The sequence below is a fragment of the Megascapheus bottae genome, chromosome 8 (genome assembly GCF_031878675.1).
Source record: "Megascapheus bottae isolate mThoBot1 chromosome 8, mThoBot2.hap1, whole genome shotgun sequence".
Classification (NCBI taxonomy): domain Eukaryota; kingdom Metazoa; phylum Chordata; class Mammalia; order Rodentia; family Geomyidae; genus Megascapheus; species Megascapheus bottae.
In genome coordinates, this window is record NC_143516.1 from 54,853,124 (window position 1) to 54,879,928 (window position 26,805).

Sequence of the window (26,805 nt, forward strand, 5' to 3'; positions counted from 1 at the left end):
TTGGTTTGTATGTAAACTTATTTGATTTGGGGAAGGGGAATCACAGAAATGCCATGACAAAGGGTGAACCAATTCAACACTGATACTCATGGAGAGGGGAGCGGGGAGAGGAAAAGTCGGAGAAAATGGGGGGGGTGTAATACTGTTCAAAAAGCAATATATTCATCACCTGTAACCCCTCTATACATAACCTTTACAATGAAATTGAAATTTAAAGACACAAGAGAAAGAAGAGCAATACAAACAAAAGTCCATAAGTACTAGCTTGTTACTTCTCACCCTAAAATATCTTCATTTTTGTTTACCTAGAAAAATATGACTTTCTAAGTTGCCCCTGAGTGCAATCAGAATCTAGGTTGAGGCAGAAAGCCAGATCTACAACTGGATAGAGGCCAAACCTGAGGCCACAGTGTGTGCCAAGTGCAGGACGGTGGGCGGTCCCTGGAGTCCTGGGATTCCTTAGCTTTGAAGAAGTTTCCCTAGCATCTTGTGGATTTCTTGATGTACAAGATCACCCCCAATTTTTCTTTTTCTTTTTTTTTTTATTTTTCTCTCATTTTCAAACATACCAGGAATACCAGCCATGATCATGAACTTAGATGACAACTGTCTTGAACTTAGATGGCTACTGTGATATTCAGTGGATGGGAGTATATTGCTGGCATAGTACACACCCATTTGGGTAGACACGGCATGATCTACTAAGTGCCAATGATGACAGCACCCAGCTGTCATAGTTTACATTGCCAAGGCCTTGTTGGAAAGATATGACACAGAAAATGTCAGCACCCAGGAAGTGATTAAGTCCATTTCCTGTGACTGAGTAGATTCTGCAGTCTGTCTATTCTTCACGTTCAGTGACAATTTCCCAGAGCCCTGACTGGGGGCTTCATGGTCTTATTGAGCAATGAATGCTTGGAGAAGAAAGAAATAATATAATGTCACATCATACAATCCATCCATTATTATTATTATTAATTTTGCCAGTCCTGGGGCTTGAACTCAAGGCCTGGGCACTGTCCTTGGACACTTTTTGCTCAAGGCCAATGCTCTTCCACTTGAGTCATAGCACCACTTCCAGCTTTTTCTGTGTATTGGTACCAAGGAATCGAACCCAGGGCTTCCTGCATGCTAAGTGAGCACTCTACCACTAGGCTACGCTCCTGGCAAACTATCCATTATTGATCACATCAAAACTCTTTGGACAATGAGGGTAAAGCCATGGAACAAGATGAAATGGGTGGATATACAAATCTATATCTTTGTGCAATTGTTAGTATATCACCATTCAATATAACCATAAAGAACTGCATTTAATTTAAAATCTGTGTTAAATAATTCTGCGTAGAACACGAGACTTTAAGGTAAGAGTGCTGTTTGGGATCTAAAAATATTATTTGATGATAATGATCAGTTTTGCCAATTAAATTTGATTTTGACTACCAAATGATGTAAAGCAATGCCTGTGACAAATCACCTTAGTTGTATACCTGCAAGGAATTTGAAAAAAATTACAAGGATAAGAGAAATAAAAGAAATATTAGAAACCCTGCTCCAACACTTACGCACACAGGTACAAGGGAGCAATCCATTCATATCATGAATGTATCCTGCAGTCAGTCCAGGTAAAGTACCGAAGTTAAGAAGTTACTTTCCCTGGACTATTACAACAAACCTTCAAGCTTTATATGGAACTAGAATCCAAGAAATAAAATAATCATTGCATTATGGGGGTATAATTTCATTTGAGTTTTGTTTCCAAAAGCTCATTTAACTGAAGTGAATTAGTTTTCTTTAGCAGCCATAGCGAATTACCACAAGCTCAGTTACTTAAACAATAGAAATTTATTTCCTTGGAGTCCTAAGGGCCTGAAGTCCAAAACCAAGGTATTGGAAGAGTCAGTTCTTTGGAAGCTTGGAGAAAGACTCCTTTTTCATGTCTCTTTTGTAGATTTTCGTGGCTGTCAGGAAGCTCGCCTTGTGTTGCTTAGATCTAATTCCTTCCCCTGTCTTCATGTGCTCTCCTCTGTGTCTTTCAATGTCTTATATCTCTCTTTTTCTAAAATAAATACAGAAATCACTGGGTTTGGGATCCATGATGAATCCAGGATGTTCACGTCTGCTAATCCTGAACTTAATTACTCTGCAAAGAATCTATTTCTGAATAAGATCACACACACTTACAGATACTAGAGAGTAGAATTGGAATATATCTGTTTGAGAGATCTGCCCACAATGTAATGCACCACAGATATTACTGCGCTTTCATTGAGGCTAATGTTTAGCCACTGACCATCACTGTAGGGTCTAGATGTAGGGCTCCTCGAGCCATCAGAAGGATGGTCTAAGAACTTCTGAGGCTATGTTGAGACAGTGCAAAGTGGCCTACCTCCAAACACAAGTTCTCTTAGTCCACATAGAAAGGCCTGCACTGGCTAGAAAGAACCACAGCGTCTTTCTGGATGCAGTGGGATGTGCTTTTCTCCTTGGTCTGGAGAACTACTAGAAAGCTATAGTTTTCATGTATTTGCAAGAGTATATAGGGGAGAAACCCTGCTTTTGCTACTCAGTTACTTTAGAGACTTTTTCTTTTTTTTTGCCAGTCCTGGCCTTCAGCTCAGAGCATGAGCATTGTCCTTGCTTGGGCTTTCTCAAAGTCAGAGCTCTACCACTTGAGCCACAGCACCACTTCTGGCTTTTTTCTATGTATGTGGGACTGAGGAATTGAACCCGGGTCTTCATGCATGCTAGGCAAGCACTCTACCACTAGGCCAAACTCCAGGTCCCATTTTAGAGACTTTTTAAAACAGTCAAGTAGCCAATGAGGAAGCAGAACATGCTTGATTCCAGCTCTGAAGATGTAAAATGGCTTCTGGGAAAGGTCATGTAGAAGAGGCAGGAGGTTGAAGTTGAGACACAAAGAGAGAAGACAGACTTGAAGTCTAGGGCCTGGCTTCAGGATGGACCAGTATATTATGGTAAATATTCAGGGAGGAGTGACACACCAGTAGAAAGCTGTATTTTGGAGAGTGGTGAGCTGTTGACAGGCCTGTCGTGATTGAGTTGTCTTCATTTTCGCCCTTTGCTGGAGCTTCATTTGTTTCCCACTTATTTTGGCTTCTTGTGGGGCCCTTTTAGCCTGTTAGTGTCTTGTTTTACACTAATCACAAGTGGCTGCCATTGCCAAAGTATGACACATCCAATTTAAAATCCTGCCCATTTGTTCCCCCAAGCTCTGCTGGATTGTTTGTTGTAACTTCTTTTTTTCCCCTTACTCTTATTAATGTGTCATTTTCCAGAGTGTCGCTCAAACTGCAGAGTTTGATAGCAGTGATCTGGCTCATAAAAGATGGATCTTGTCTGTGAAGTTTGTCTGGTTGTGTTGTATGCGTGTGTTTAATTGGTTGCTAAAATGGAGTGTTATAGAGAGTCAGGATGGGTGGAAATGCCTTGTGGTCTGAATTAAAAGGTTTTTCCAGCATTGATTCTAGGTGCTGCTTTGTTTTTCTTGAGAAATGAGTCTGGAGCGCTGTAATGAACTCTTATTCAAGAAGCCCTGGGACTTTGTTTTTTAGACCTAAAGCAGGGATCCCAGATGAAGTAATAGGAACTTTGCTGAAGGAGTGACAAAGATTCCTGCTTCTGTTATTATGGGCATTCTGACATAAAGAGATCTAAAGATCTAAAAAGAATCTTAAAGGATCTCAAGATCTAAACAGATCTTTCTAAGTGGGATGACAAAGGTGCATGAAAGAATAATAACACATACAAAAACATTCAAGGGCCTTGTAGCCACAGAGTTGACTGTATCCACTCTGGCCAGCAGATAGAAGGAACAAGTATCCCATTAGTGGATATGAAATCCATACATAATGTTGGCCTTTGGATGCTTTAAAAGCAATTCAGACCAAAGGGCTGAAATCCTATTTATTTTTGCTAGTCCTGGGACTTGAACGCAGGGCCTAAGCACTGTCCTTGGGCTTTCTCAAGGCTAGAGCTCTACCTCTTGAGCCACAGCACCACTTCCAGGTTTTACTATGTATGTGATACCAAGGAATCAAACCTGGATCTTCATCTATGCTAGGCAAGCACTCTACTAATAGGCCAAACTCCTGGCTCCCTATTTTTTAAAATTGCAGTACTGGGGTTTGAAATCAGTGCCTCGAGATTTCTCAGCTTGACTTGCTCAGCTGGCCCTCTATTACTTGAGTTGTGCCTCCAGTTCTGCTTTCTTGCCTAATTCATCTGGAGAGAGAGCCTCATAGACCATTTTTTTGTCCTGGCTGGCTTAGAATATCGATTCTCCAGATCTCAGCCTCTGGAGTAGCTAGGATTACAGGTGTGAGTCTGACACCTGGCTTTCAAACAATGTTTTAAAGTATTGTAGTAGGGGAAACAAGCCATATTAGACACATAAGACAACACAGAAAACAAATGTGTAGACAGAATGTGGGCCAGTAGGTCCTGGCCTGGGGAAGAAGTTCAGATTCAGCAAATGAGCTGAAGAAATTTTGGAGAGTCACAGAAGTACTCTAAACCAAGATGGTCATGATGGTGTTACAACTCACTGAATAAATTCAGCAACAAATAGAACTAGAATGAACTAATGATCAAAAATAGAACTAAAAGTCTTGGGGCTTAGGTGGCACCAGTAGCTCATGCCTGTAATCTTAGTTAGTCAGAAAGTTGAAATGAGAATCAAGGTTCAGAGCCAGCACTGCCAGACAAATCGGAGTCTTATCTGCAGTTAATCAACATAAGCTGGAAATCGAGCCATAGCTCAAATGTAGAGCACTAGCCTTGAGTGAAAAAGCTAAGCAAGAGCTTGCACGCACATGCACACACACATATATGCATACATGCACACATGCATTCACATGTCATAAGACTTGCCTCAGTTGTCACTAGGTAAAAGGAAAGAAAGATTACCCCTCTCACATATACACCATATTTGAAGTAACAGCACAATACAAAAATAAAGCTACTTTTTCCACAAATTTTGTCACCTTCACAAATAAGTTCTAGAGGTCAATATGGCAATTGTTAGACACTGTGGCCCTCTCTAAAACTCTACCTTCCCATCACATAAATATTTTCTCTTATACCAGGAGAATAGATGAAGACACATTAAAACTTTGATTCAGCCATAGTTACCTTAAAATACAATTTTGTAATTTTCAGTTTACTGAGTCATAAAGCATTTCCCACAGGTTTCAAATGTAGAATGGAGAGAGTAATGCAAATAAAACCAACAGATAACTGTAGTAATTCAGGACCTCTGCAACTTCTGTTACTTCCTTTGATCCAACAATTACAAAGCTTTAAGCTCATTTCTGTAATCTAGGTAATAAAAAGACTGAGATCCAAATTGGAATTTGAAGCCCGCTCAAAGCAAAAAGGTCAAAGAGACTTTATCTTTAAAATAACCAACAATCAGCTGGATTGGAGTCATGACTCAAGTGGTAAAGCACCAGTCAAGCAAGCAAGCAAGGCCTCCAGTTCAAACCATGGTACAGAAACAAAAGCCTTAAAAGAATAGCATGATGTATGTACAAATTTTATTTGTAGAATTTTTTTTTTGCCAGTCCTGAGCTCAGGGCCTGTGCACTGTCCTTGGATTTTCTCAAGGCTAGAGCTCTACCATTTGAGCTTCAGCACCACTTCCAGCTTTTTTTCTATGTATGTGGTACTGAACAAGCACTCTACTACTAGGCTAAACTGCTGGCCCTCTGTAGATTTTTTAAATGTATTTTGGTTCATTTGATGTATTTATTAGTTGCTATATAGCTACTGTGGAGATCCTTCATTGAGATATTATTCCCTTTGACTGTATTCAATATCCTTGGCTTGAAATTTACTTTGCCTGCCTTTGTTTTGTCTTTGTCTTTACTTTGTCAACCAATTGACTTTTGGAGAAGAAGAAGCTGCTTCAAGGTTAAATTCAAACCACAAGCAATCTCCTAAAATACATGGACCATTCTCCTAATGGGCTCAGAAAAATAAGGTGGGTGGTTGAAGGTGTGCAAGCCCCAGAAAGGAGAACCAGCACAATTCTCAATTTGTAAGGCTTATGACCCTCAAAGACAAAAAAGTAAGAAAGGGCCCAGGAGTGTGGCTTGGTGGTAGAGTGCTTGCCTAGCATGCATGAAACCCTGGGTTTAATTCCTTGGTACCACATACACAGAAAAAGTCGGAAGTGGTGTTGTGGCTCAGGTGGTAGAATGCACATTTTGTAATTTTGCAAATTATACTTCAATAAATAAAGCTAAATCTGTTCACACATACTTAAATGTACACATATATAGATATATAGAGGATACATATTATAGACAGTTTTATGTAGATAATTTCAGATATTTAGATGCAATGCATACTTTCCTAGAAAATCACAATTTTGCAGAAGAGACAGAAAGTGTTTTTATATATCTACTAATGAATTCATAACTTTAAACTTTTCTATAAAGCATCTGAGAAAATCTAATGTTAATTCATATTATAATTGTTAAGGGAACTAAAAGAAAAAAGAACTTATATTACTAAGTGCATCCCATAAGAAAATAAATAACATCATATTTAATGGTGAAAAGTGCACAAACATGGCTAAACTTTTGGCTATGAAATGTTCTCATGGACTCCTCTGTTGAAGGCTTGAGCTAAAGCCCAATGTCCTGTATTTATCAATGGCATATATGCAGTTAGAAATGGCTTTGCTAAGAGACAGAAGTGTGAGATGTGATGTGAAACCTAAGTGTGTCTGTTTTTCTTTATTAGCAACAGCAAGTATGAAAAGTGGATAAGGTAGAATGTGGGTTCCCCCTGGGTCTGTCTGGCTAGTAAAGGAGTTGGGCAAAGCAAATTGTCTTCTCTTTCTGCCAATGGAGGGATAGTGGTTTCTACTCTGGATTCTAGATTTCAACCAAAGATTCTGATCTTTGGTGGCACTTTCACAACATGTGATTGTGAAATCACTGTAATTATCATCTGTTTGTTCCTAAATATCCAGTTTTTGGTCCCCATCTTATTGATGTGTCTATCTTTGGCTCAGGATTTCAGGTACAGATCATATTTTAAGACTTGTGCATAGATTCTTCGCTGCATATCACTCAGTCCAGGTAATAGTCTTAAACTGTCCCTTCAAGAGAAATGGCAGTCTATGTTAGAAGCTTTTGGGAACCCCTTCGCTGTGTTTTTTATGGAGAATCTGACTAGGCAGAATTGCATTGTGCAGATTTTAGGCAAGCGTGGAGATATTAGATATTCCAGACACACAAGCATTTTCTCTAAATTGTACAGTGAAAATCTGATCCTGTCTGATCCTGGCATTATTGCCTTCAATGGAGTGTTAAAGAGTCTCTCAGATTCAGAGTTTTAAACTCCTCTTTTGAAATGGCACAGATGAAACTTGCTTATCATTGTACTGACTGAATTTCATTACAGGACTGTTGTGTTTGTCACCGGCTGCTCAGACACCACAGCTCACTTCCCTAGTTATCAGAGTCCTGCAGCCTGATGCTCTCTTTTTCCCTTCTGCCCTTTGTACATTATCGCCATCCAGCCAGACTGGGACTCAGTGGGTCCCCAGGAGCTCCAAAGTGGAAGGTGAGGTGGGAGAAGCAGTGTGGAAGCTTTCTCCGAGGGGCAAAGATGTCCTTTTCCCCTTCACCTGCCATTGCGTTTACAATATCTTCTATAAAGAGCTGCAGCTAAAAAGGGATGGCTAGCTCAAGTTTGTAAATCAGCTAAGAAAACCATCTGAGAAGAGAGGTGGTCAGCAGAGGACAGGAGTAGCTAGTCCTGTCACTAGATATAAAATTGAGTCATCTCCAGGCCTTGTTCACAGCTCAGCTACTGAAATCCAATTGGCTTGTAAGGTCCATGGCTGAGGCAGATCGAGAGAGAACATGATCTCCCCCTTTTCAATTTTTATTAGACAATCAGTGACTAGGCCTAAATCAGAACAACCAAGTGGATTTAGTTCGAATGATACAGATTTGAAGGGGGGAAGGAAATAGAGAAAAATTACTTCAACTTGTAAATTAAGTACATCTTTTGTTCCTATTAAATTCTGAAAGATGGTTGGAGGTGGGTCAAAATGGTGCTATTTAATGAAGTCTGAGACTTTAATTGAATTGTCCTTATCGATATAAAATTTATTTAGGGAAGCAATTTAAAAAATACTCTCAAGTTTTCTGAGGTCTTTTGTTTAAACCTTTGTGACTGGGTATAAATGTATGCCCTGTTTGATTCTTGACACAGAAGGTCTACTCTTTGAACTCAAAAGTTGTATTAATAATCTACCTTTGTAAGCAATCCATAGACAATTAAAAAGCATTAAGCTAATTTCTATAATCCTAGCTAATAAAAAGACTAAGATCCAAATTGGAATTTGAAGCCAGCTCAAGGCAGAAAAGTCAAAGAGACTCTATCTTTAAAATAACCAGCAAAAAGCTGGCCCTGAGTTCAAACCATGGTATTGAAAAATAACCATAAAAAATAGCATGATGTATGTACAAAATTTATTTGTAGATTTTTAAAATGTATTTTGGTTCATTTGATGTGTTTATTAGTTGCTATGCAGCCACTGTGGAGATCTTTCATTGAGATATTATTCCCTTTGGTCATATTCCAGGTTTTTTACTTGAAATTTACTTTGCCTGCCTTTGTTTTGTCTTTGTCTTTACCTAGTATGCACTCAGTCTTAAAGTTTCCCTATCACTTTTAAATATCTTTTGTAAGAATCACCTGGTTAGAATTTACTTTCCAATTAAATCTTAAAATTTTTGTTTTAAACTTAAAGGTTAAGTCATTGGTATTTGGATTAATGAGCCTCTAGTTCTTTTTCTGTATCATCTTGTTTTATTATTATTTTTTAATTCCTGATTTCAGGAAGATAGTTGACTTTTTGTCTCTGAGACAAAATACTTGACATAAACCACTGAAGTGGGGAAAGGACTGATCTTGACTTGTGGCTTCAGAGCTTTTAGTCTATTGTCTTTGGCATAATTGATTTTGGACCCATGGGGAGACAGAACGCCATGATACTGAGAGCCATGTGGCAGAGGCTGCTCACCTCATGGTGGACAAGAAGCAGAGAGAGAAAGAGAGGAAGGAATCAGGTAGAGACTTGGTTTAACTTTCAAAGGTGTTTCCTCCAGCTATGTCTAAGCTCCTAGCATTTCTACCTGTCCCCAATGAAGACACCAACTGGGGCTCAAGCTTTCAACAGAGGCGTCCATGAGAACATTTCATAGCCAAAAGTTTAGCCATGTTTTTGCACTTTTCACCATTAAATATGATGTTATTTATTTTCTTATGGGATGCACTTAGTAATATAAGTTCTTTTTTCTTTCAGTTCCCTTAACAGTTATAATATGAATTAACATTAGATTTTCTCAGATGCTTTATAGAAAACTTTAAAGTTATGAATTCATTAGTAGATATATAAAAACACTTTCTGTCTCTTCTCTTCTGCAAAATTGTGTTTTTCTAGGAAAGTATGCATTGCATCTAAATATCTGAAATTATCTACATAAAGCTGTCTATCATAAGTATCCTCTGTATATATCTATATATGTGTACATTTAAGTATGTGTGAACAGATTTAGCTTTATTTATTGAAGTATAATTTGCAAAATTACAAAATGAATCTCACTGAGTTTAGATATAGTATTTGGTGAGTTTGACTTTCTCCCTTATTTCCTAATCTTTTGTTTTGATTTTGGTTGACATGATTTAAGATACTTTTCCTTTTAAATTGCATTATTATTAATATGATTACATTAATATTATTTAGGTCTTGCATCAGTGTTTGAGAATTATTTGTAATTTTTATTTATATGCAATCTATAATTTATTTAGATCTTATTTTGTTTCCTGATTTTTGAAATTGTATATTATAACTTTTTTTGATTCTGACATATTTGAAGATATTTTTCTATTTTTTATACTTATTTCCACTGAAATATAGATTTGAATATAGAACTCATGGCTACAGTCTTTTACTGTTAACGTAATAAAATTTAGTTTGTGCGTTAGAAAAGAAATCTGAAAAAGGGCTTATTCTTTGTCTATTTTCTTGGAAACGTTTGTGTTGACAATAGTGGAATACTTTTCTCTTTTGTTCAGTAATCCACCAGAATATGATTTCCCTTTTACTGATTTTGCTTGGCACATAAGGTTTTTTTTTTTTTTTTTACATAGGGAATTCTTTCAGTCCCTAAATTTGTATTCCTTCATCTCAGTTTTGTTTGCTCTGATTGCCTCTTTGATAACTATTTTATTCTGTTTCTAGTGTATTTTTATAAGTACTTGCTGCCTTTTTCCTGGCCACTCATTGCCCACAGGTCTATTAAGTTTCTTTCTTCATAGATTCCCTCTCCCGTCCATTTCTCTGCATTTTCAAAAGATAGACTTCATCTCTGCATGGCATCTTCTTAGTGATGTTGGTGCACTGGCACAGCTTGCTGTGTCTGGCTTTTGATTCATCCTGCTCTCCACTTCAGATCCCTACAATAACAGTGTCTGACAGCATCCTTGCTCTGTGATCAAATACCTGCCAGGAAAGCCTTGTATTAAGAAACCTTTCTAATTAGCCAAAATGGAGCCTCATTAGTTTTGTTCAATAGCATGTAAATTACTCAGCAGCCACTACTGGATATTATTGGCTCAAACTATTGAAATGTATTCCACAGACATTGCCTTCTGTCTAACCATTGTCTTTTACATACTTTAGCCAAAACCCCTTTGTAACACATTTGCTGTGGATTTTCTGATATATTTTCTTCTTTCTTACCATCTGGCATTGCTTTCTCCAGAAGGTATCTTACTATCTTTCATAATTCTGTTTCTACCTGCAATATGTCTAGCTGGAATTTCTTGAGGGTTGAAACTTGTAGATGGTCCAATTTGATTTTTCCTTGGTAGAGATGAATTTCTCCTATTTTCTGCCCCTACCTTCCACTATAGTGGTGATTTGGGAGAGATTTACTATCTCAGCTCAAATAACCATCTTACCTGGTAACTGCAGGAGGAATTCTTTTCTGTATGTTTCTTCCTTTTCTAGTGATGGCTTATCATACAACTTTATCTTGGTGTTTTCGTTTATGCATAATTGCCTTTATATTTCCTCTGAGTGATTGATTTGCATGACTCAGCAAACCTGTGGCTGAGGAGCCATATATATTTGATACTCAATGACTAAATTAACATCTCAAATAGACAGTCTAATTTATCATGATAAATTAAGCAGGATGCTAAACAGTGAGACCAAAGGAGAATATTCTTAAGAGAGGATCACAAGGACTCAATAGCTATGTGCAAATGATCCTCAAAATGATGGTTATTGAAATGAACTCCAAGAAATGGAAGCAAGAGATTTTTCATTTTTTTTCTGTTTTACCCCTTTTGTTGCTGTTTTTGATTTCTATAGCTATTGTCTTGTATGTAAGTTTATCTGATTTGGATAGGGGAAACACAGAAATTGTGGGGCCAAAGGTCAATTAATTCAGCAATGATACTACCTAGACACTTCGTTGATAATAAACTATACAATGAAGGAGTGAAAAACCTGGGATAAAATGAAGGAGGGGGTGACATTGTTCAAAAAGAAATGTGCTCTATACCTGACTTATATAGCTGTAATCTCTCTGCTGTACATTACCCATTCTGCATAGTAAAAGCATAGGACAAAGAGATACTGTGCAGCAAGGTGGAAATTTGACCCCCCCGCCACCAGAAAACCAGATTTTAAATGCAAATCAGACCACAAATAAATTTGCCAGGACAGTTTTAAAAAAAGTCTAATTTCTATCATGTCATCCATAGAAATTGTAACAGCAAGGCTGATATTCATAGAGAGAAACTTAGAGCTTGCACAAGAAAGATTTTATAATAGGCTTAAAGACACATTAAATTCTGAACCCTAAAGGGCTCTTAATTATATTTTATAGCTGAGGATCCTAAGATATAAAAAAAAATCCAAGTAACTTGTCTCAGTGTACATTAAGGTTACACTTTGACAAAGAAAGAACTAAACTGAGGTTGAAGAGGACAATAGATTTAGGTTTAAAAATCATGTTTCTTTGTTTTTGTTTTATTTCTGGAAAAACTCTACCTTTTCTTAAAATTGTTTTAGCTGTATAATTTTTTTCTACTGCATTTTCCAACTACAGCCATAATGGGCCCTGAAAATCTTACTAGCCTATTCCCATGTGCACAAATATGAATTTGCAATCCTATATAGATCAATTAATTTTTTTCCATGGAAATTTAAGTTTTGGTGTAAGGAGAGGGAGAAATTCCTCTCTGTTGGAAATATTGGGAAGAGCTGAGCTTTGCAATATTGTCTCCAGAATTACATAAAATCTTTTTTGGAGGGAATAAAGCTAAACACTGAGTTTCTAGAAGGAAAAATGCTAATGTATGGTCTTAACAAGCATTTGATTCCTAAGTTTAGATATCTTGTGGCTAGTTGAATTTTACTGTACCATTAGCTTTGGTATCTAAGTTCAAGAAATGTTCTTTTGGCCTTACCTGCGTTGGGTATGATTTTAGGTGACTTATGTTCAAAAGAGTCCTGCCTAATACAGGTGCCTTTAAGAAGAAGCAGAAATTTGAATAGACGGAGAGAGACAGGGAGAGAATTCTAGGCAGGGATGAAGCTGATCCAAAAATTAGAGGCCAAAACGTCATCCATTCCATGTTCTGACAGCTTGGTAAAATTAACACCTCAGCAAGTCAAAGAGGAGAGGGATCTGAGGGTAGCACATGGAACAGATTTCCTGGAGTGGGGACTTCTGAGCATCTCACTGACATGGATCAAGATGCATTGTATTCATAAACTGTGTTGTTGAATGGCACAACTACTTCCAGATAATAATAAAACATTTAAAAAGAAGCATCTCCTGACATGCACACACTATCCCTTGTAGTGGCAAAGGGGGTCAATAGACAAGTTCTGCCTATTTTTCTTATGTAGCTCAACTATCAGTTTCCTACTAAATTTAAAAAAGAAGTAGCACTGACTCATTCACAGAGGATGTAAGGCGGAGTAAGAGCTCAGGGTAATTAGAGTGCAGAATGGCTTCCATCTCATCTCATCTTTGGTGGGTTGAATGTTTTTTATTTATTGTGCAGTTAGATTTGGGAAATATTTCAGTGAGCTTTAAACTGTGCTTTTCTTCTGAACAGCTTCTTTGGAAAGTTCATTTTCTTTGTGATAATTCAATTCCTTATCTAGAGATCCTCCAGCTTTACAGGTCTATTTTCTATCATCTCGTTTGAGCCTATTGTACTTGTATTTTATTGTACACTTTACCACATACAATTTAGTAGCCTTCAGTGTGAAGTTGCTGTCACAAAGGTAGGAAATTGCTGATCCATGTAAGCCAATCAAAACTGGAACCCTGGTGTTAGACACTGTGAAAGAGGGAAGGCTCATCTTAGACCACCTATCAAGACCTAGCTGTTTCTTAGGGTAGCCTCCATTGACCACAGGAGGGACTGGCAAGCCTGGAGATGCATGGAGGGCTAGAATCCTATCACACCTTGTCTAGTTCCCCTGACCTATCTGTGTTCATGACTGTCTGAGAGTTGACATGTTAATCAGAGACCTGTAATGATGATGGAACTAGTCACCTGCTTTCCATGGAAGTTAGGAGAATAACTGAAAACAGTGCTTTTTGAAATGACAGTTATTTTAGCCTGAGTAATAGGAGCCATTATAAGCTTCCCACTGACCATCAAGAGGTGTCTCCCTGGCCATATTCTAGAGGAAATGCCAGTCCCTGGGAAATGATCAGGTTTGTCAGGGTAGCCTGGTGTCTTCTTTGCTTCAAACTTTGCTTCCTGGTGAGAATTTCTTTCCCTCTGTTTTTCTGTTAGTGCTATTGTTCTGTGATCTCTTAGCTATGTTTCCCTACCACCTTGGCTGTGCAATTGTATCAAAAGAAAAAAGGAATCCAATATTGTATGTATGTGTATTTGGTTATTTGAAATCGGATAGGGAAGGGGGGAAAACAAGATGAGGGGTGGGGGTGGTGGGAGGGAAATGGACATCAATGTTTGTGAAGTAATGCACCCTCTATCTAGTGAATATAATTACAATAAGAATATATGAAAAAAAGAAGAAAGGAATCCAGAGTCAGCTAGGTGTGGTAGGCAATAGGAAAAGCACTACGCAAACTCTCAAAGCTACTCACATAGCCTAACTAAAAGTATATTAAATGTTTGTTCAGAAAGACAGCTGTAATTGGGCCATAAATGTTGTTAGACAGGCTGTTCATAGACAGAATACTGGGAATAAAAGGCTAAGTGATGACTGGAGAAGAGTGACAGACTCTATAATCTGGTGGGCAAGAGAGATGAAAAAATTTGAACATGACCAGCTAGCTGGCAAGGTCTTTGTTGTATCCTTGGGACTTTTTTTTTCTAGAAGAAAAATCTAAGAAAGCTTCTAGCATATATTGAATGCTGAATAAGATTTTCTTATTAAATTAAAAACTGAAAAGTTGAATGAATAGATATGCTCATTCCCAACTAAAACAGCAGCAGCAATAATAAAGAGCCTACAATAAGCTATTCAGAAGAGATGGACTTGAGCAGTACTCCCTACTCAGTAAATAGTAACAAATCTCTCCATATTCCTAACAGAAACTGGTTGTAATAATCTAACAAAGAAGTCTTAATGCTTGCTCAGATATCATTAATAAAGAGATAGACCCAGAAGAGCAGAGTCTATGTGAATGTGTGTCATTCCAGATCTTTTATGAAGCAGACATCAGGATGGACTTCAAAGTATAAATTTGGATCTGGAGTAACATCTGTGTGGGAAAAAAGGAAAGAGGTGGCCTGTGATAGACCTGTATAGGTCTCTATTATAGACTTGTATTATAATAGACCTGTACAGGTCTCTATTATATAGCCTCTATTATAACACAGGTCTGAAACTTGTGAAAATATAGTAGAAAGGAAGTTTCTATGGGGAACATCTCAGAGACTGGTCCTATTCTGAGAGACTAGGGCAGTCTAGCCCAGAGCATCAGCTGAGTAGAACAGACTATCGTGTGGTGCTCCTCACATGCTCCATCACTGACTAGGCAATGTGAGCCTTTAACTCAAGTCACATCCCTATGCTATTCCAGTGGAAATCCAAGATTCTTCATATAAACTGTAGTTTATCGCGTGCTTCTTCATGGGAGAGAAATTACAATAATTTTAAGAGACCAACACTTGCTGCTAGAAGAGATATGAAGAACATGGTTCTGAATATAGATGTCTACAAGAGTGTCAGAGTGGCATAGGAAGAAAGAATCTCTGTGTGTGTGTGTGTGTGTGTGTGTGTGTGTGTGTGTATGTGTATCTATCTATCTATCTATCTATCTATCTATCTATCTATCTATCTATCTATCTAAAATAGAAGACTTCTCTTCTAGCTATGATGGTGTGGCTCATAAAACATCAAAAGTTTCAATGACAGTAACTAGAAAAGTCAAAGAAGATAAAGCAGAAAACAGTTGTTTGAAGGGATTAGGAGCTACAAGACAGCCAGACCTTGAGAGAAGATCTGAGAGGAAATAGAAATTTAATGTGCTACAATGCTTCTTGTACATGCTGTGTTTCCTCTGAGAGCCTTCTTCCAAATCTGGGAATAGAGAAAGAGGCTGGTGGGGGTAGGGGGGGTAAGCAGAGCTAGTAGTAATCTCACATAGTTAATAATAAATTTGAGCTCAGGCCTGATAAAGCAGCCTTATATGGAAGGACCAGGATCCTTCCATACAAGCAGGTATAGAAAAATGAGCTCACATTTGGAACTGGTCTTTCTTTTGAGACCTTATCTAATTCTTAAACTAGGCACATTCAAAGAGTAACTATGAAGCTCAACACAATGTAGCTTAGAAGCAGAGTGGAGGGTTTTTTGTATGTTTGTTTTTGAAAGTTTTATGGTACTAAGAAGATAAAAGTTAGAATTCAAGACCTGCCCAAAAAACATGGCAGTAAAACCCCTAGGCTTTCTGTGTACTTCATCCTAAGGGCTCTGAAAGCTATGGAATCATTAGAATCACACCAGATGCCAAGTAGAATACAAAGAACCATTATAAGTAGGCACAGCATAGTAAAATTACTGAAAACTAAAGGCAAGCAAGAAAAAAAATCTTAAAAATCAGCCACAGGGTTAAAAGATATACTATCTTGAAAAGAACAAAAGTAAGGAAGATTTAAAAAAAAGGTCTAAGGAAAAGTATTGAAAGAAAATTACCTTGTCATCCACAGAAAGTGAAAAAGTGCCCAAAGAAAAATTTCTGTCCACTGAAGGTACTATTGTAAAGTGAAGTAAAATAACTCAGGTCCAGGCAAAGAAACACTAATGGAGAAAAAAATTTAGCAGCCCACTCACAGGAAAAGAAATATGAAATGAATTTCTCAGGGAGGAAGAACATGACCTGCCAGAGCAGAGAGCTTCCTGTTCATGGGCCTTATGAGGTCAGTGCAATCTTTTGGTACATGATGGAGGACATTTGTATTCTCCTCCCTAGTTGCTCTCAGCAGTCTCTCTGTATTGATAATCTTGTAGGGGTAGAGAGTGAGGTTACAAACCGCCAAACAACCCTTGACAGAAAAAAGAAAGACTCTTCCATCCTTGATGAGAGCAAGGAGTCCAAAAAGAAATAACCAGCCAAAGAATAAGTGACAACTTGGGTAAATAGAGATAAAAGTTGATCTTATTTTTATTTTATTGTTTTTGTTGGGTAATGTATAGAGGGGTTACAGTTACATTCATCAGGTATGTAGGTACATAAATTCTCACACACTGATACCCCTTCTCATGTTTTTGTCCCCATTTCCCTGATCCACCCCCTCTTGTTTCCATATCCTAGAGATCCTTTCATTTAGTTTCATCCTGTAGGACCTTCTTTTTTTATTGTAATTAGTAAAAGGGTTACATGATATTTGCCAGATAGAAGGTGCATTAATTCACATACATTGATGCCCTTTCACATGTCTTGGTACCCATTTCCCTCCCCCCCCACCCTCCCCACCCGTCTTGGGTTTCCCCCCTTCCCTATCAAATTTCAAATATCCAAATACAAATAAATTCAATATATCAGATAACAAAGTGAGATACTATAACAATATGAGATAACCAAGGGACAGCAAAGGAGATGAGAGACAACATAGTACATTAAGGACAGCAATCATTCATTATATGGCTTTTGTTTCACTATCCTGGAGGTCCTTTCAATTAGCTTCACATTATATGGCCTTATGTATCAAGATTTTGCTCTATTGCAGATCTCTGCTAGTAGAGCCCAAGGTTTCTACTGATTATGACGAATGAGGGAAACCATTGAGCCTAAGTTCCTTTGAGTCTGGCTTACTTCACTTAATATGATTTTTTCTAAGTCTTTCCATTTCCTAACTGTAGGACCTTCTGTACCTAGGTTTTGCTCATTGTAATTCTCAGCTTGGAGAATCCTAGATGTGTACTAGTTGTTAAAAATGAGGGAAACCATTGAGCCTATGTTGCTTTGGGTCTGGCTTACTTCACTTAATATGATTTTTTCCAAGTCTTTCTGTTTCCTTAAAAATGGGGTGATGTCATTCTTTCTGATGGCAGCATAGATTCCATTTTGTATAAATACCACATCCTCTTGATCCAATCATCTACTGAGGGGCATCTGAGTTGGTTCCATATCTTTGCTATGGTAAATAATGCTGCAATGAACATCGTTGTGCTAGTGGCTTTAGTATGTCCTTGTTTCTGGATGTTTGGGTAAATGCCAAGTAGTGGAATTGCTGGGTCATAGCGGAGCTCTACGTTTAGTCTTTTGAGGAACTGCCATACTGCTTTCCACCAACAGTGTAGTAGCAATTCCTCCTGGCCACATCTCCACCAGCATCTGTTTTTATTAGATTTCTTGGTCATGGCCATTCTAACTGGAGTGAGGTGGAATCTTAAAATTGTTTTGATTTGCATTTCTTTCATGGCCAGAAATGTCGAACATTTCTTCATGTGTCTCTAGGCCATTCTTATTTCTTCCTCACTGAAGTCTTTAGCTCACCTTTTGTAACCATAGATTTTTTTATTGTTATTAATAGAAGGGTAACACTATATTCACCAGATAGAAGGTGCATTACTTCACAAACATTGATACTCTTTCTCATGTCTTGGTCCCCATTTCCCTCCCCCCACCCCTACCCCTCATCTTGTTTTCCCCCTTTCCTATCCTATTTCAAATAACCAAATAAACATATATACAATATATGAGATAACAAGGTAAAATACTGTAACAATATGAGATAACCAAGGGACAGCAAAAGAGATGAGAGATAACATAGTACATTAAGGACAACAATCACTCATTATATAACTTTTGTTTCTATATCCTGGAGGTCCTTTCATTTATTGTCATACTATATGGCCTCATGTATCAATGTTTTGTTTAGCCTACCTTTTAATGCAATTGTTGTTTCTTTGAAGATTTGTTTTGGAGAGATTCAATTTTTTTAGCTGTAGTGATATGGGACTTTGTCTTTTGTATAGCTAGTGAAGATCTCCCACTCTGCGGGTTTTCTATTTAACTTGCTAGCTATGTCTTTTGCCATATAGAAACTCTGCAGTCTAATACAGTCCCATTCGTCCAAAATTTCTTTAATTTATTGTGTTTCTGGGTCTTTATTAAGAAAGTTTCAACCTGTGCCAAGGAGACCTAGTGTATCTCCTATTCCTTCTTATAAAGTTTCAAGATATCTCTTTTTACCTCAAGATCTTTGATCCATTTGGAATGTTCAAATTGGCAGAACCAGACACTCAACAAAATGGCAAATCAAGGAATCACATCTCCCACTCAAATTTAACAGGCAACAGAGCAGTCAATGGGAAACCTAGAGGAAAGTCCTCTAAATACTCTCCAAATGCTATTGGAAAGTATGATTAATGAAAAGTTGGAAAAATAAAGAATGTTATATATGAATGTGAGGAAGCCAATCAAAGAATAATGGAGGAATTCATAGAATCCATAAATTCCAAGAAAAGCCCAATGAGAGTAACGCTTCTGAAGTAAAGGAATTTAAAAAGAGCACTCAAATCAAAATCAAGGAGGTAAAGAAGTCCATACAAGGGCCTAAGGGTAGAGTGCTTTCCTAGCATGTATGAAGACCAGGGTTTGATTCCTTGGTAACACATATATAGAAAAAGCCAGAAGTGATGATGTGGCTAAAGTGGTAGAGCTCTAGCCTTGAGAAAACCCAAGGACAGAGGTTAGACGCTGAGCCCAAGTCCAGGCCTGGCAAAAAAAAAAAAAAAAGAAGTCCATACAAGATCTAAAACAAGAGATGCAAGTAATCAAAAATGACCAAGTAAAAGGAAGGGAGATGAAGAACAAAGTAGAAAGTATTGATAGCAGGTTAGACAATGTAGAAGAGAGAATCTCTGGAGTTGAAGATAGCCTAGAATTTATAGAGAAAGACCAGAAAATGATTCAAACCAAGTCTGAAAGTTGATTTTAAAAACATAAACAATATATAACAAAAATTAGTATCCATGAAGTATGTATGATGAATTTAAAGTGTTTTAAGTCTTTGAGTTTGTCTGTCATGTAGTAAAAATGCTCCCTTGATCTGGGCTGGGTGACTCACGCCTGTCATCCTACCTACTCAAGGAGGCTGAGATTTGAGGACCATGGTTTGAAGCCAGCCTGGGCAGAAAAGTCTCCAGCAGACTCTCCTTTCCAATTAACCACTCAAAAAAACCACAAAATGTGCTGTGGCTCAAGTGGTAGCATAGTAGCCTTGAGCAAAAGAGCTCAGGGGTAGTGTCCAGGCCCTGAGTTCAAGCCCCACAACTGACAAAAAAAATGCTCCCATGTATTCAGCTTTTTAAGTCAGAAAGACTATTTCAATTTCCAAGATAATCACTATGTAAGAGTTAAAGAAGACAAATTAAAAGGATTATTAGGATAAAAGATAGAACAGAATGCTTAATCAATCCAAAAGAAGACAAGAAAGTAAAACAGATATAAAACAGGTGAGCTCCAATTACAGTAAATGCTTAAGATTTTTGGCATGAAACCTAATATATCAATAATTGCACTAAAGATAATTGGACTAAATATTTCAACTAAAAGTCAGACTAAGTTAAAAAAGAAAATCATTCCAATTATGTGTCATGTACCTCATATCTCATAGGGTAAAATTACTAACGGGTAGACTGCTGATAGAAATATGAACCATACAACAAAGCTTCTTGAAGTAGACTGGAGTTGCCTTCTGATTCTGGGACAGAGAAACATAACTAAACAGGACACATGTGTTGCCAAACACAAAGGAAAAGAATAAGTTGTGCTACATTAAAAATGCTCATTATTAAGGAAAAGGCAAGCATAGGAGAAGTTGTGAAACATAAATGATGAACAATTAATATCCCAAGCACATTAAATATGTCTAAAGACAGGTAATAAAAACCATATAAAAGTGTTCTTTTAAAGTTATAGAACTTAAAATGAGCCCTTCACAACAAAGAATACCAAGTGACTAATACACATGACAGGGAGTTGGCCATAGATGGTGTAACTGGAAAGTCTGAGATACCACATACGTACCCAGACAGGTAAACTTAAGGATGGTGGCTGTATCATTTAGTAGGAAGGACATCCAGTAGTGCCATACTGTGGAAAAGAGATAGCATTCACATCATGCTTAAGAAATTAGACGATGTCTATAAAAGTATCCATGAGTATGCGCCGTCACCCAGCAATTCTACTCCCTGGTGGGAGGTGTACCAAAAACATGGATACCATGTACCAGAATATTCATTGAAGTGCCATTTATAATATACCAAAATTGGAAATAGCCCCCCTTCATTCTCTCCTTCCCTGCCTCTCTCCTCCCATTCCCTCTCTTCCTCACAGTGGAGTTTAACCTAGACCCTCCCACTCTCCAGCAGACATTCTACCTCGGATCCAGGCTTGAGCCTTGAATATTCTTTAACATAAGAAAAGATGAAAAAATATGGTATGTTAGTTACTTAGATCAATGGGATCTAAGTAACTCGTCTCACACCAAGAATGAATTGCTATGGCTTCATTAAAAATAACGAAACACTTAAATACCATTATATTGAGTGATATAAACCAGATATAAGATTCTCTAAAGTTCAAAATGAAGTACAACCAAGTCAGCTGTGTAATTTCAAGCTTGTCATCCTAGCTACTTGGGAGATGGAGACTGAAGATCTCGGTTTGAGAGAAAGTTAGTGAGACCCCATCGCAGCCACTAAGAAGCTGGGTACAGGTGTGTAGCTCTCATCCCAGCTCTGTGAAGAGTTTACCTTGGAGAATTAAAGTCCACACCAGCCTAGGAGGTGGAAAAAGTGAGATCCTCTTAGAAAAGTATCAAACCAAAAAGGGATAGAGGCATCGTTCAAACTTTAGAGTATTTTCCTAGTGGCATGAGGTCCTGAGTTCAAACTCCAGTACTGCGATTTAAAAAAAATGAAAAGGAAGACACGATGAGGTCTAAAGATGTAGTTCAATGTTAAAGCTCAGCTCTAACATGTATGAGGCATTAGATTCAATCCAAAAAATAAAACAAAACAAAAATAAGTAAGATGAGTCAATTGTAACAGAAGTCAAAAGAGTGCATATCTCTACAGAAACTATAGCTGGAAGAGGTCAGAAGGAAGAGAATGGGGGAGGCAGTATTTTCTATTTCTTACCTCTGGCACCTGTATAGGGTTTTCGTTCTGAAAATGTGTTGATCTGTGCATTTACAAACTGCTTCCATGGCTGTATCTTAGGCTCTGATCAGTGTTTACTTAAAATATTTCATACAACTGATTCCTTATGGAATTTATGGATTCTGCAATTAAAAAATATGAAGTTGTAAGAAAAGAGCCTTTTAGTTTGAATGAGTTGATAGTTCTTTACAGTTGTCACAATTTCCTCTTCCCAAAGCAATTCCATTGGAAACTGACCTTACCCTGTGAACATTGGAAATTCTTTCTTTGGGAGTTCATGCTTGATTGGTCTAAAGGGCATAAAAGAAAATACATCTTTTTTTTTGTTTTAAACACAAAATGATATGTTCTACTTTGACTATTTACCTACTTCATTAGATTTCAGGCAACTTTCAATTATCTCCTCAAAAGGTGAAGTTTTATTATCATTCAGATATAATAGCATTGATTTTGAAATAAACATATACTCTAAGGTAAGGACTAATCACTGTTGATGGTAGGTTTATTAACATCTGGCACATGAATTTTTTGTGATATTTTATTACCAAATGCTTTCCTATCTGTAGCAAAGACCAACAATTCACTTACAGCTCCACGCCACATTGAAAAAGCCAAGCCAGGTAGTATTCAGTCCTCTGGCTTATTTCATTTGAGGGCAGCCAGCCTGAAAGGAAGTGACAACTGTCAGGACACACAGGTAAGAAATACACTCATTTGTTCTCTCTCCTTCAGCCAGAAACATTGGCATCACCCTGGTATTTGTTAATAGTGTAAATTCTGGACTCCCACCCTAAACCTACTGTAATAGTAACTCTGGGCTGGGCCCAGCAGTAGGTGTTTTAATAAGACCTCAGGCTATTTCTGACATATGCTGACTTTTGAGAACTGTTGGCATATGGAAATGCTGTGGCAGAGAAATCAGGCTTTCGGAGGCAGTGTCAAGCTGTGCTTTGTGGTTTCCTAGTTGGGTGATCTCTGGCTTGATTTTGTGAATACTGAATGTTCTCAACAATAAATAAGAGGAAATACTATGCTTCATTAAGAAAAAAAGGAGATGGGTTTTCCTATATATGCTATCAGTAATACTCAGGTCAATAGTGGTGGTAATTCTTCTAGTCTTATTGATACTATTATTAGTTCTTATTGATACTAAGTAAGATACTAGATTTCACTGGGAAATAAAATGAGAAATATCATTGGTCTATGTGATAAAAGCAAAACAATACAACTTCCATTTTCTTATTTTTATAGAACATTTAAACAGTAGACTTTTTTTTTTTTTTGAGTTCGGGAGGTCTGCAGCCCAGGTAAAGACTGCAGCCCAGTTTATTTCAAGTTCCGACCTTAAATACTCTTCTTAAAACTAGGGAACTGCCAGAGGCTACATTCATACAAAATGGTAAACAAGTCACATATAGGATAAATGAGAAAGGATTAACATTGCTTAAAGTCATCCTGATAAGAACTGATTGACATTGCTTAAAGTTATCCTGATAAGAGTTACTTCCTTGTATATACAGTTGTGTAGGTCCAAGGTCAGGTCCAAGGTCATTGACCCCACAGTCGGTCCCCAACACTTCTTGAGTTTGTTGTTGTGGATAAACAGTAGACTTAAAAAAAAAAAGTTCATGGAAATTCTTGTTGATGAACCTACAGTAAATGGCAGAACTTACCTGGAATAAGATTTTGCAGGCATACACAAACCACATCTTGGACATTTGAGGGTGACATTACCTAATAAAAAAGAAATGGAAGCCTGGCACGGTGTAATCCTAGCTACTCAGGAGGCTGAGACCTGAGGATTCAGGTTCAAAGCCAGTCCAGGCACAAAAGGACCTGAGACTCTTATTTCCAATTAACTCTAGAAAGCTGAAAGTGAGGCTTAGCTCAAGGCTAGGGCAGTAGCCTTGAGCTGAAGAGCTCAGGTACAGCACCCAGGCCTACAGTCCAGGCCCTATGACCCACCAAAAATAAAATAAAATGAAAAACAAAAAAGAAATGGAATTCTTTGAAGATGACTGCTGACTAGGCATCAAGAATATTTTGTTACACCAGTACTTGCCATTTCTTTCAAGTTTTAGGTAGATAGAAGTACCAAGGAGCTACCAAATCTCTCCATTATAAGCTATTCTGTTCTCTAGCAAAAGGATCTCCACTTTTGTTGGGCCCAGAGGAAGTGCCCTGCGCATGCTCCTCTTACAACCTGGAGCAAAAGTGTTCCCCTTCCCTCTCTCTATCACACTGTAGAACCCACACTAAGAAATGGGGTGAAGAGAGGATATTTTAGAGGTCCTTTGAACCTCTTGTTATCCCTGTGTTTTTGGTAGTGATTTGGAAAGGAGAGTTCATACCAAACACATATATAAGTGATTCCATTTGAAAATCAATGAAAATGTCATGAAATGCTCACCAGATGTTAGGTTGTTATCACACATATTGCATCAGGAGGGTTTCTTTTTTTTTCCCTTGCTTTGTTTTATTTGCATTGTATCCTTCTTTATCTGGCATTGACTCCTGGCCTGAAGATTAACTGTTCTTTAGCTTATGTAGCTATGGCACTGATGAAAATGACATGTTTTTCTACCTTCAGCTCTTCATTGCTTTGCTTCTTTCTTCACCTTTTTTACCCACCCACCCTCAAGTGCTCTCCTATCCCAGTAGAAAGAGAAGGAAAAATCAACCTCCTGCAGTTCCTACTTAGACAACTTAAATTACTGGAGATTCTCATTCCAAGAACAAGTGTATAAAATAGCATGCATTCAATACACTTTATTTAATGCATTTAATTCATCAGATTGCTATGTTTACATACAAGTTAATTCACGATACTGTGCAAATTAAAGAGCTTGTCAAAAAAAATGAAGGCTTTCAAATTAGTCTGAGAGGTACCTATTACTCGTTGAATCAAAGAGCCAATCATTGCACACTTCAGGCATGTCTTTGATATATTCATCCTGATCGGAGGTTTTTACAAACCTCACATTACATGTCACTCCCCACACATGGGACATAGAAACCTACTCGTTTTCAGACAAGTGTGACTTTAGCAGCATCACACTTTCAAAGCCTACTGCCATGTTGATTTGAATCGAATGACAGTTCATATTCTCTCAAACTGAGAAATAGCACATGTAGGTCTCACTATAACATGTGTGTTAGCAGAATACACATGTTATTTTTTGTGCTGGAAATTATATATTCTGGGTGGTGTCACAGAAAAATGGAGTAGCCATTGGTGATAGAACTTTGGAGCACTGATTTGAGCAGACAAGAATTCTAAGAAAGCACAGAACTGGTATACACTTCTAAGCCCAGCACTCAGGCGGCTGAGACTGGAAGATGACAAATATGAGGCCAGCTTGGGCTGGTTACCTAGTTGTGCCCCTTTCTCAAGCAAACAAATAAATGAACAAACAAAATCAGACATGCAGGTAGAATGGGATTGTGCAGAGAAGCACCTTGGCTTTTTCAGAGCTGGGTTTGTTATATGACCTTTAACTGTACTTACAGACAACCTTTGTTATCTATACCTGTGTGACTGATATAGCAGTAGCAGTTTACCTACAGGCTACCCACAGATCCATCCATACATTAGCCAGAGATGTTGCATGCCGTATGGAAAATGGCATTGTCCATTCAGTGTGATGCTTGGACCTGTATCTGGGGAGTGCTCCCATTCATCAAGGATGGAATTGTCCAGCAGTTAATGCCTCACATATCAAGATACTAGACATTGAACAGTGTTTTGAACAGTTCCATACAAACAAGTACTGTTACATGAAAAATATGAATTGCACTCTTTTTAAGATGCTGATATGTTGGTGGTTTCTGTACATTGACTTTTCTCACCTTGGGGTTTTGGGATCTTTCATATTTATTATGCAAGAATCTGTAAGCCACATTTGTTACTTCCCTATACACTTCTCTTCTGACTTCCAGAATCGTTACTCAGTCATTATTCATGCATACGGTGCATCTCCATTTGGATATCCCAGAGGGCCTAATTTGACACATCCATAGATAAACTCATTCTGTTTTCCCTCAGACCTCACTTCTGCTTTCTCACTTCTCATCTGTGTCTGTGAGAGGCAGCACCATGACAAAATAACCCCCAAACCCGGGGATCACCAGGTTTAAATCACTCTACTTTAAATCACTCACGGAATCCTGTGTTTCTATTTCTGTAGTATCTTTCATTTTGTCACTCTTTTCTTCATTTCTGCTGCTATTGTATTAGCTCAAGCTCTTCCTGCCTCTGACCTAGACTATTCTAGCAGTAGTCTTCTAATTGGTTCTCCTATGTTACTGCACTCACTAGGAAAGTTTAGGTTACAGGTGACAGAAACTCAACAAATGGACACAGGAACTTAAAAATCTGAAATCCATAGTATAAAACGACTTAATTAGAATTCAGTCTTGTTCCTTCTATGTACATTCTTTGTGGCTTCTACTCAGACAGATTTTTCCCAGTGTAGATGGTGATGGCAGCTTAGTTTGAAGTTTGAGGTTTCCAGCTGGTTTTTGCTGTCTCTTCGGAAGAGACTTCCGTAAATGCACAGGATAGCTCTGCTGGGCTCGCATGTATGTGTGTATGTGTGTATGTGTGTGTGTATGTATGTATGTGTCCATGCATCAATCCACCCACCCACCCATCCATCTACTTACATATGGCTATGTATTCTATACATACAACATCATATATAATGTTAGTAGAAGAACTGAGAATACAATCTTTTACATAAAGGCTCACAATCCCTCCACAGTTTCCCATTTCTTACACGATAAAAATCTGACTTCTGCTTCCTTCTTGTGTTCTCACTGCCTTCCCACCTAGATTGTTTTGCCTGAGATTCTTCCATCACCTCATGCTGTGCTATGCGTTGTGTTTGCTCACATGGCCACTACTAATTTTCTTCACCTAGAAAATACCTAATCACCTACCTCCTCTCTCCTAGCCTTGTGTCCAGGCTCTCCTCACTTTTTATCTCCGTGGAACCTAAGAGATTCCTATGAGAACATGATGTTCCAAGCCTATTCTGATGGATCTGTCTTCCCATTCCAGACTGTCAGCT

At 37.9% G+C, this 26,805-nt stretch overlaps 1 long non-coding RNA gene across 1 annotated transcript; it reads right to left on the minus strand.

Moving 5' to 3' along the window:
* Positions 1 to 1,874: 1,874 nt before the first annotated feature.
* Positions 1,875 to 26,700, minus strand: LOC150059952 (uncharacterized). Its single transcript, XR_016536414.1, has 4 exons — positions 26,675 to 26,700; positions 23,407 to 23,467; positions 21,713 to 21,855; positions 1,875 to 2,059 (listed from the first exon to the last, which is right to left on the minus strand). It is a non-coding gene; the product is annotated as an uncharacterized LOC150059952 (long non-coding RNA).
* Positions 26,701 to 26,805: the final 105 nt, after the last annotated feature.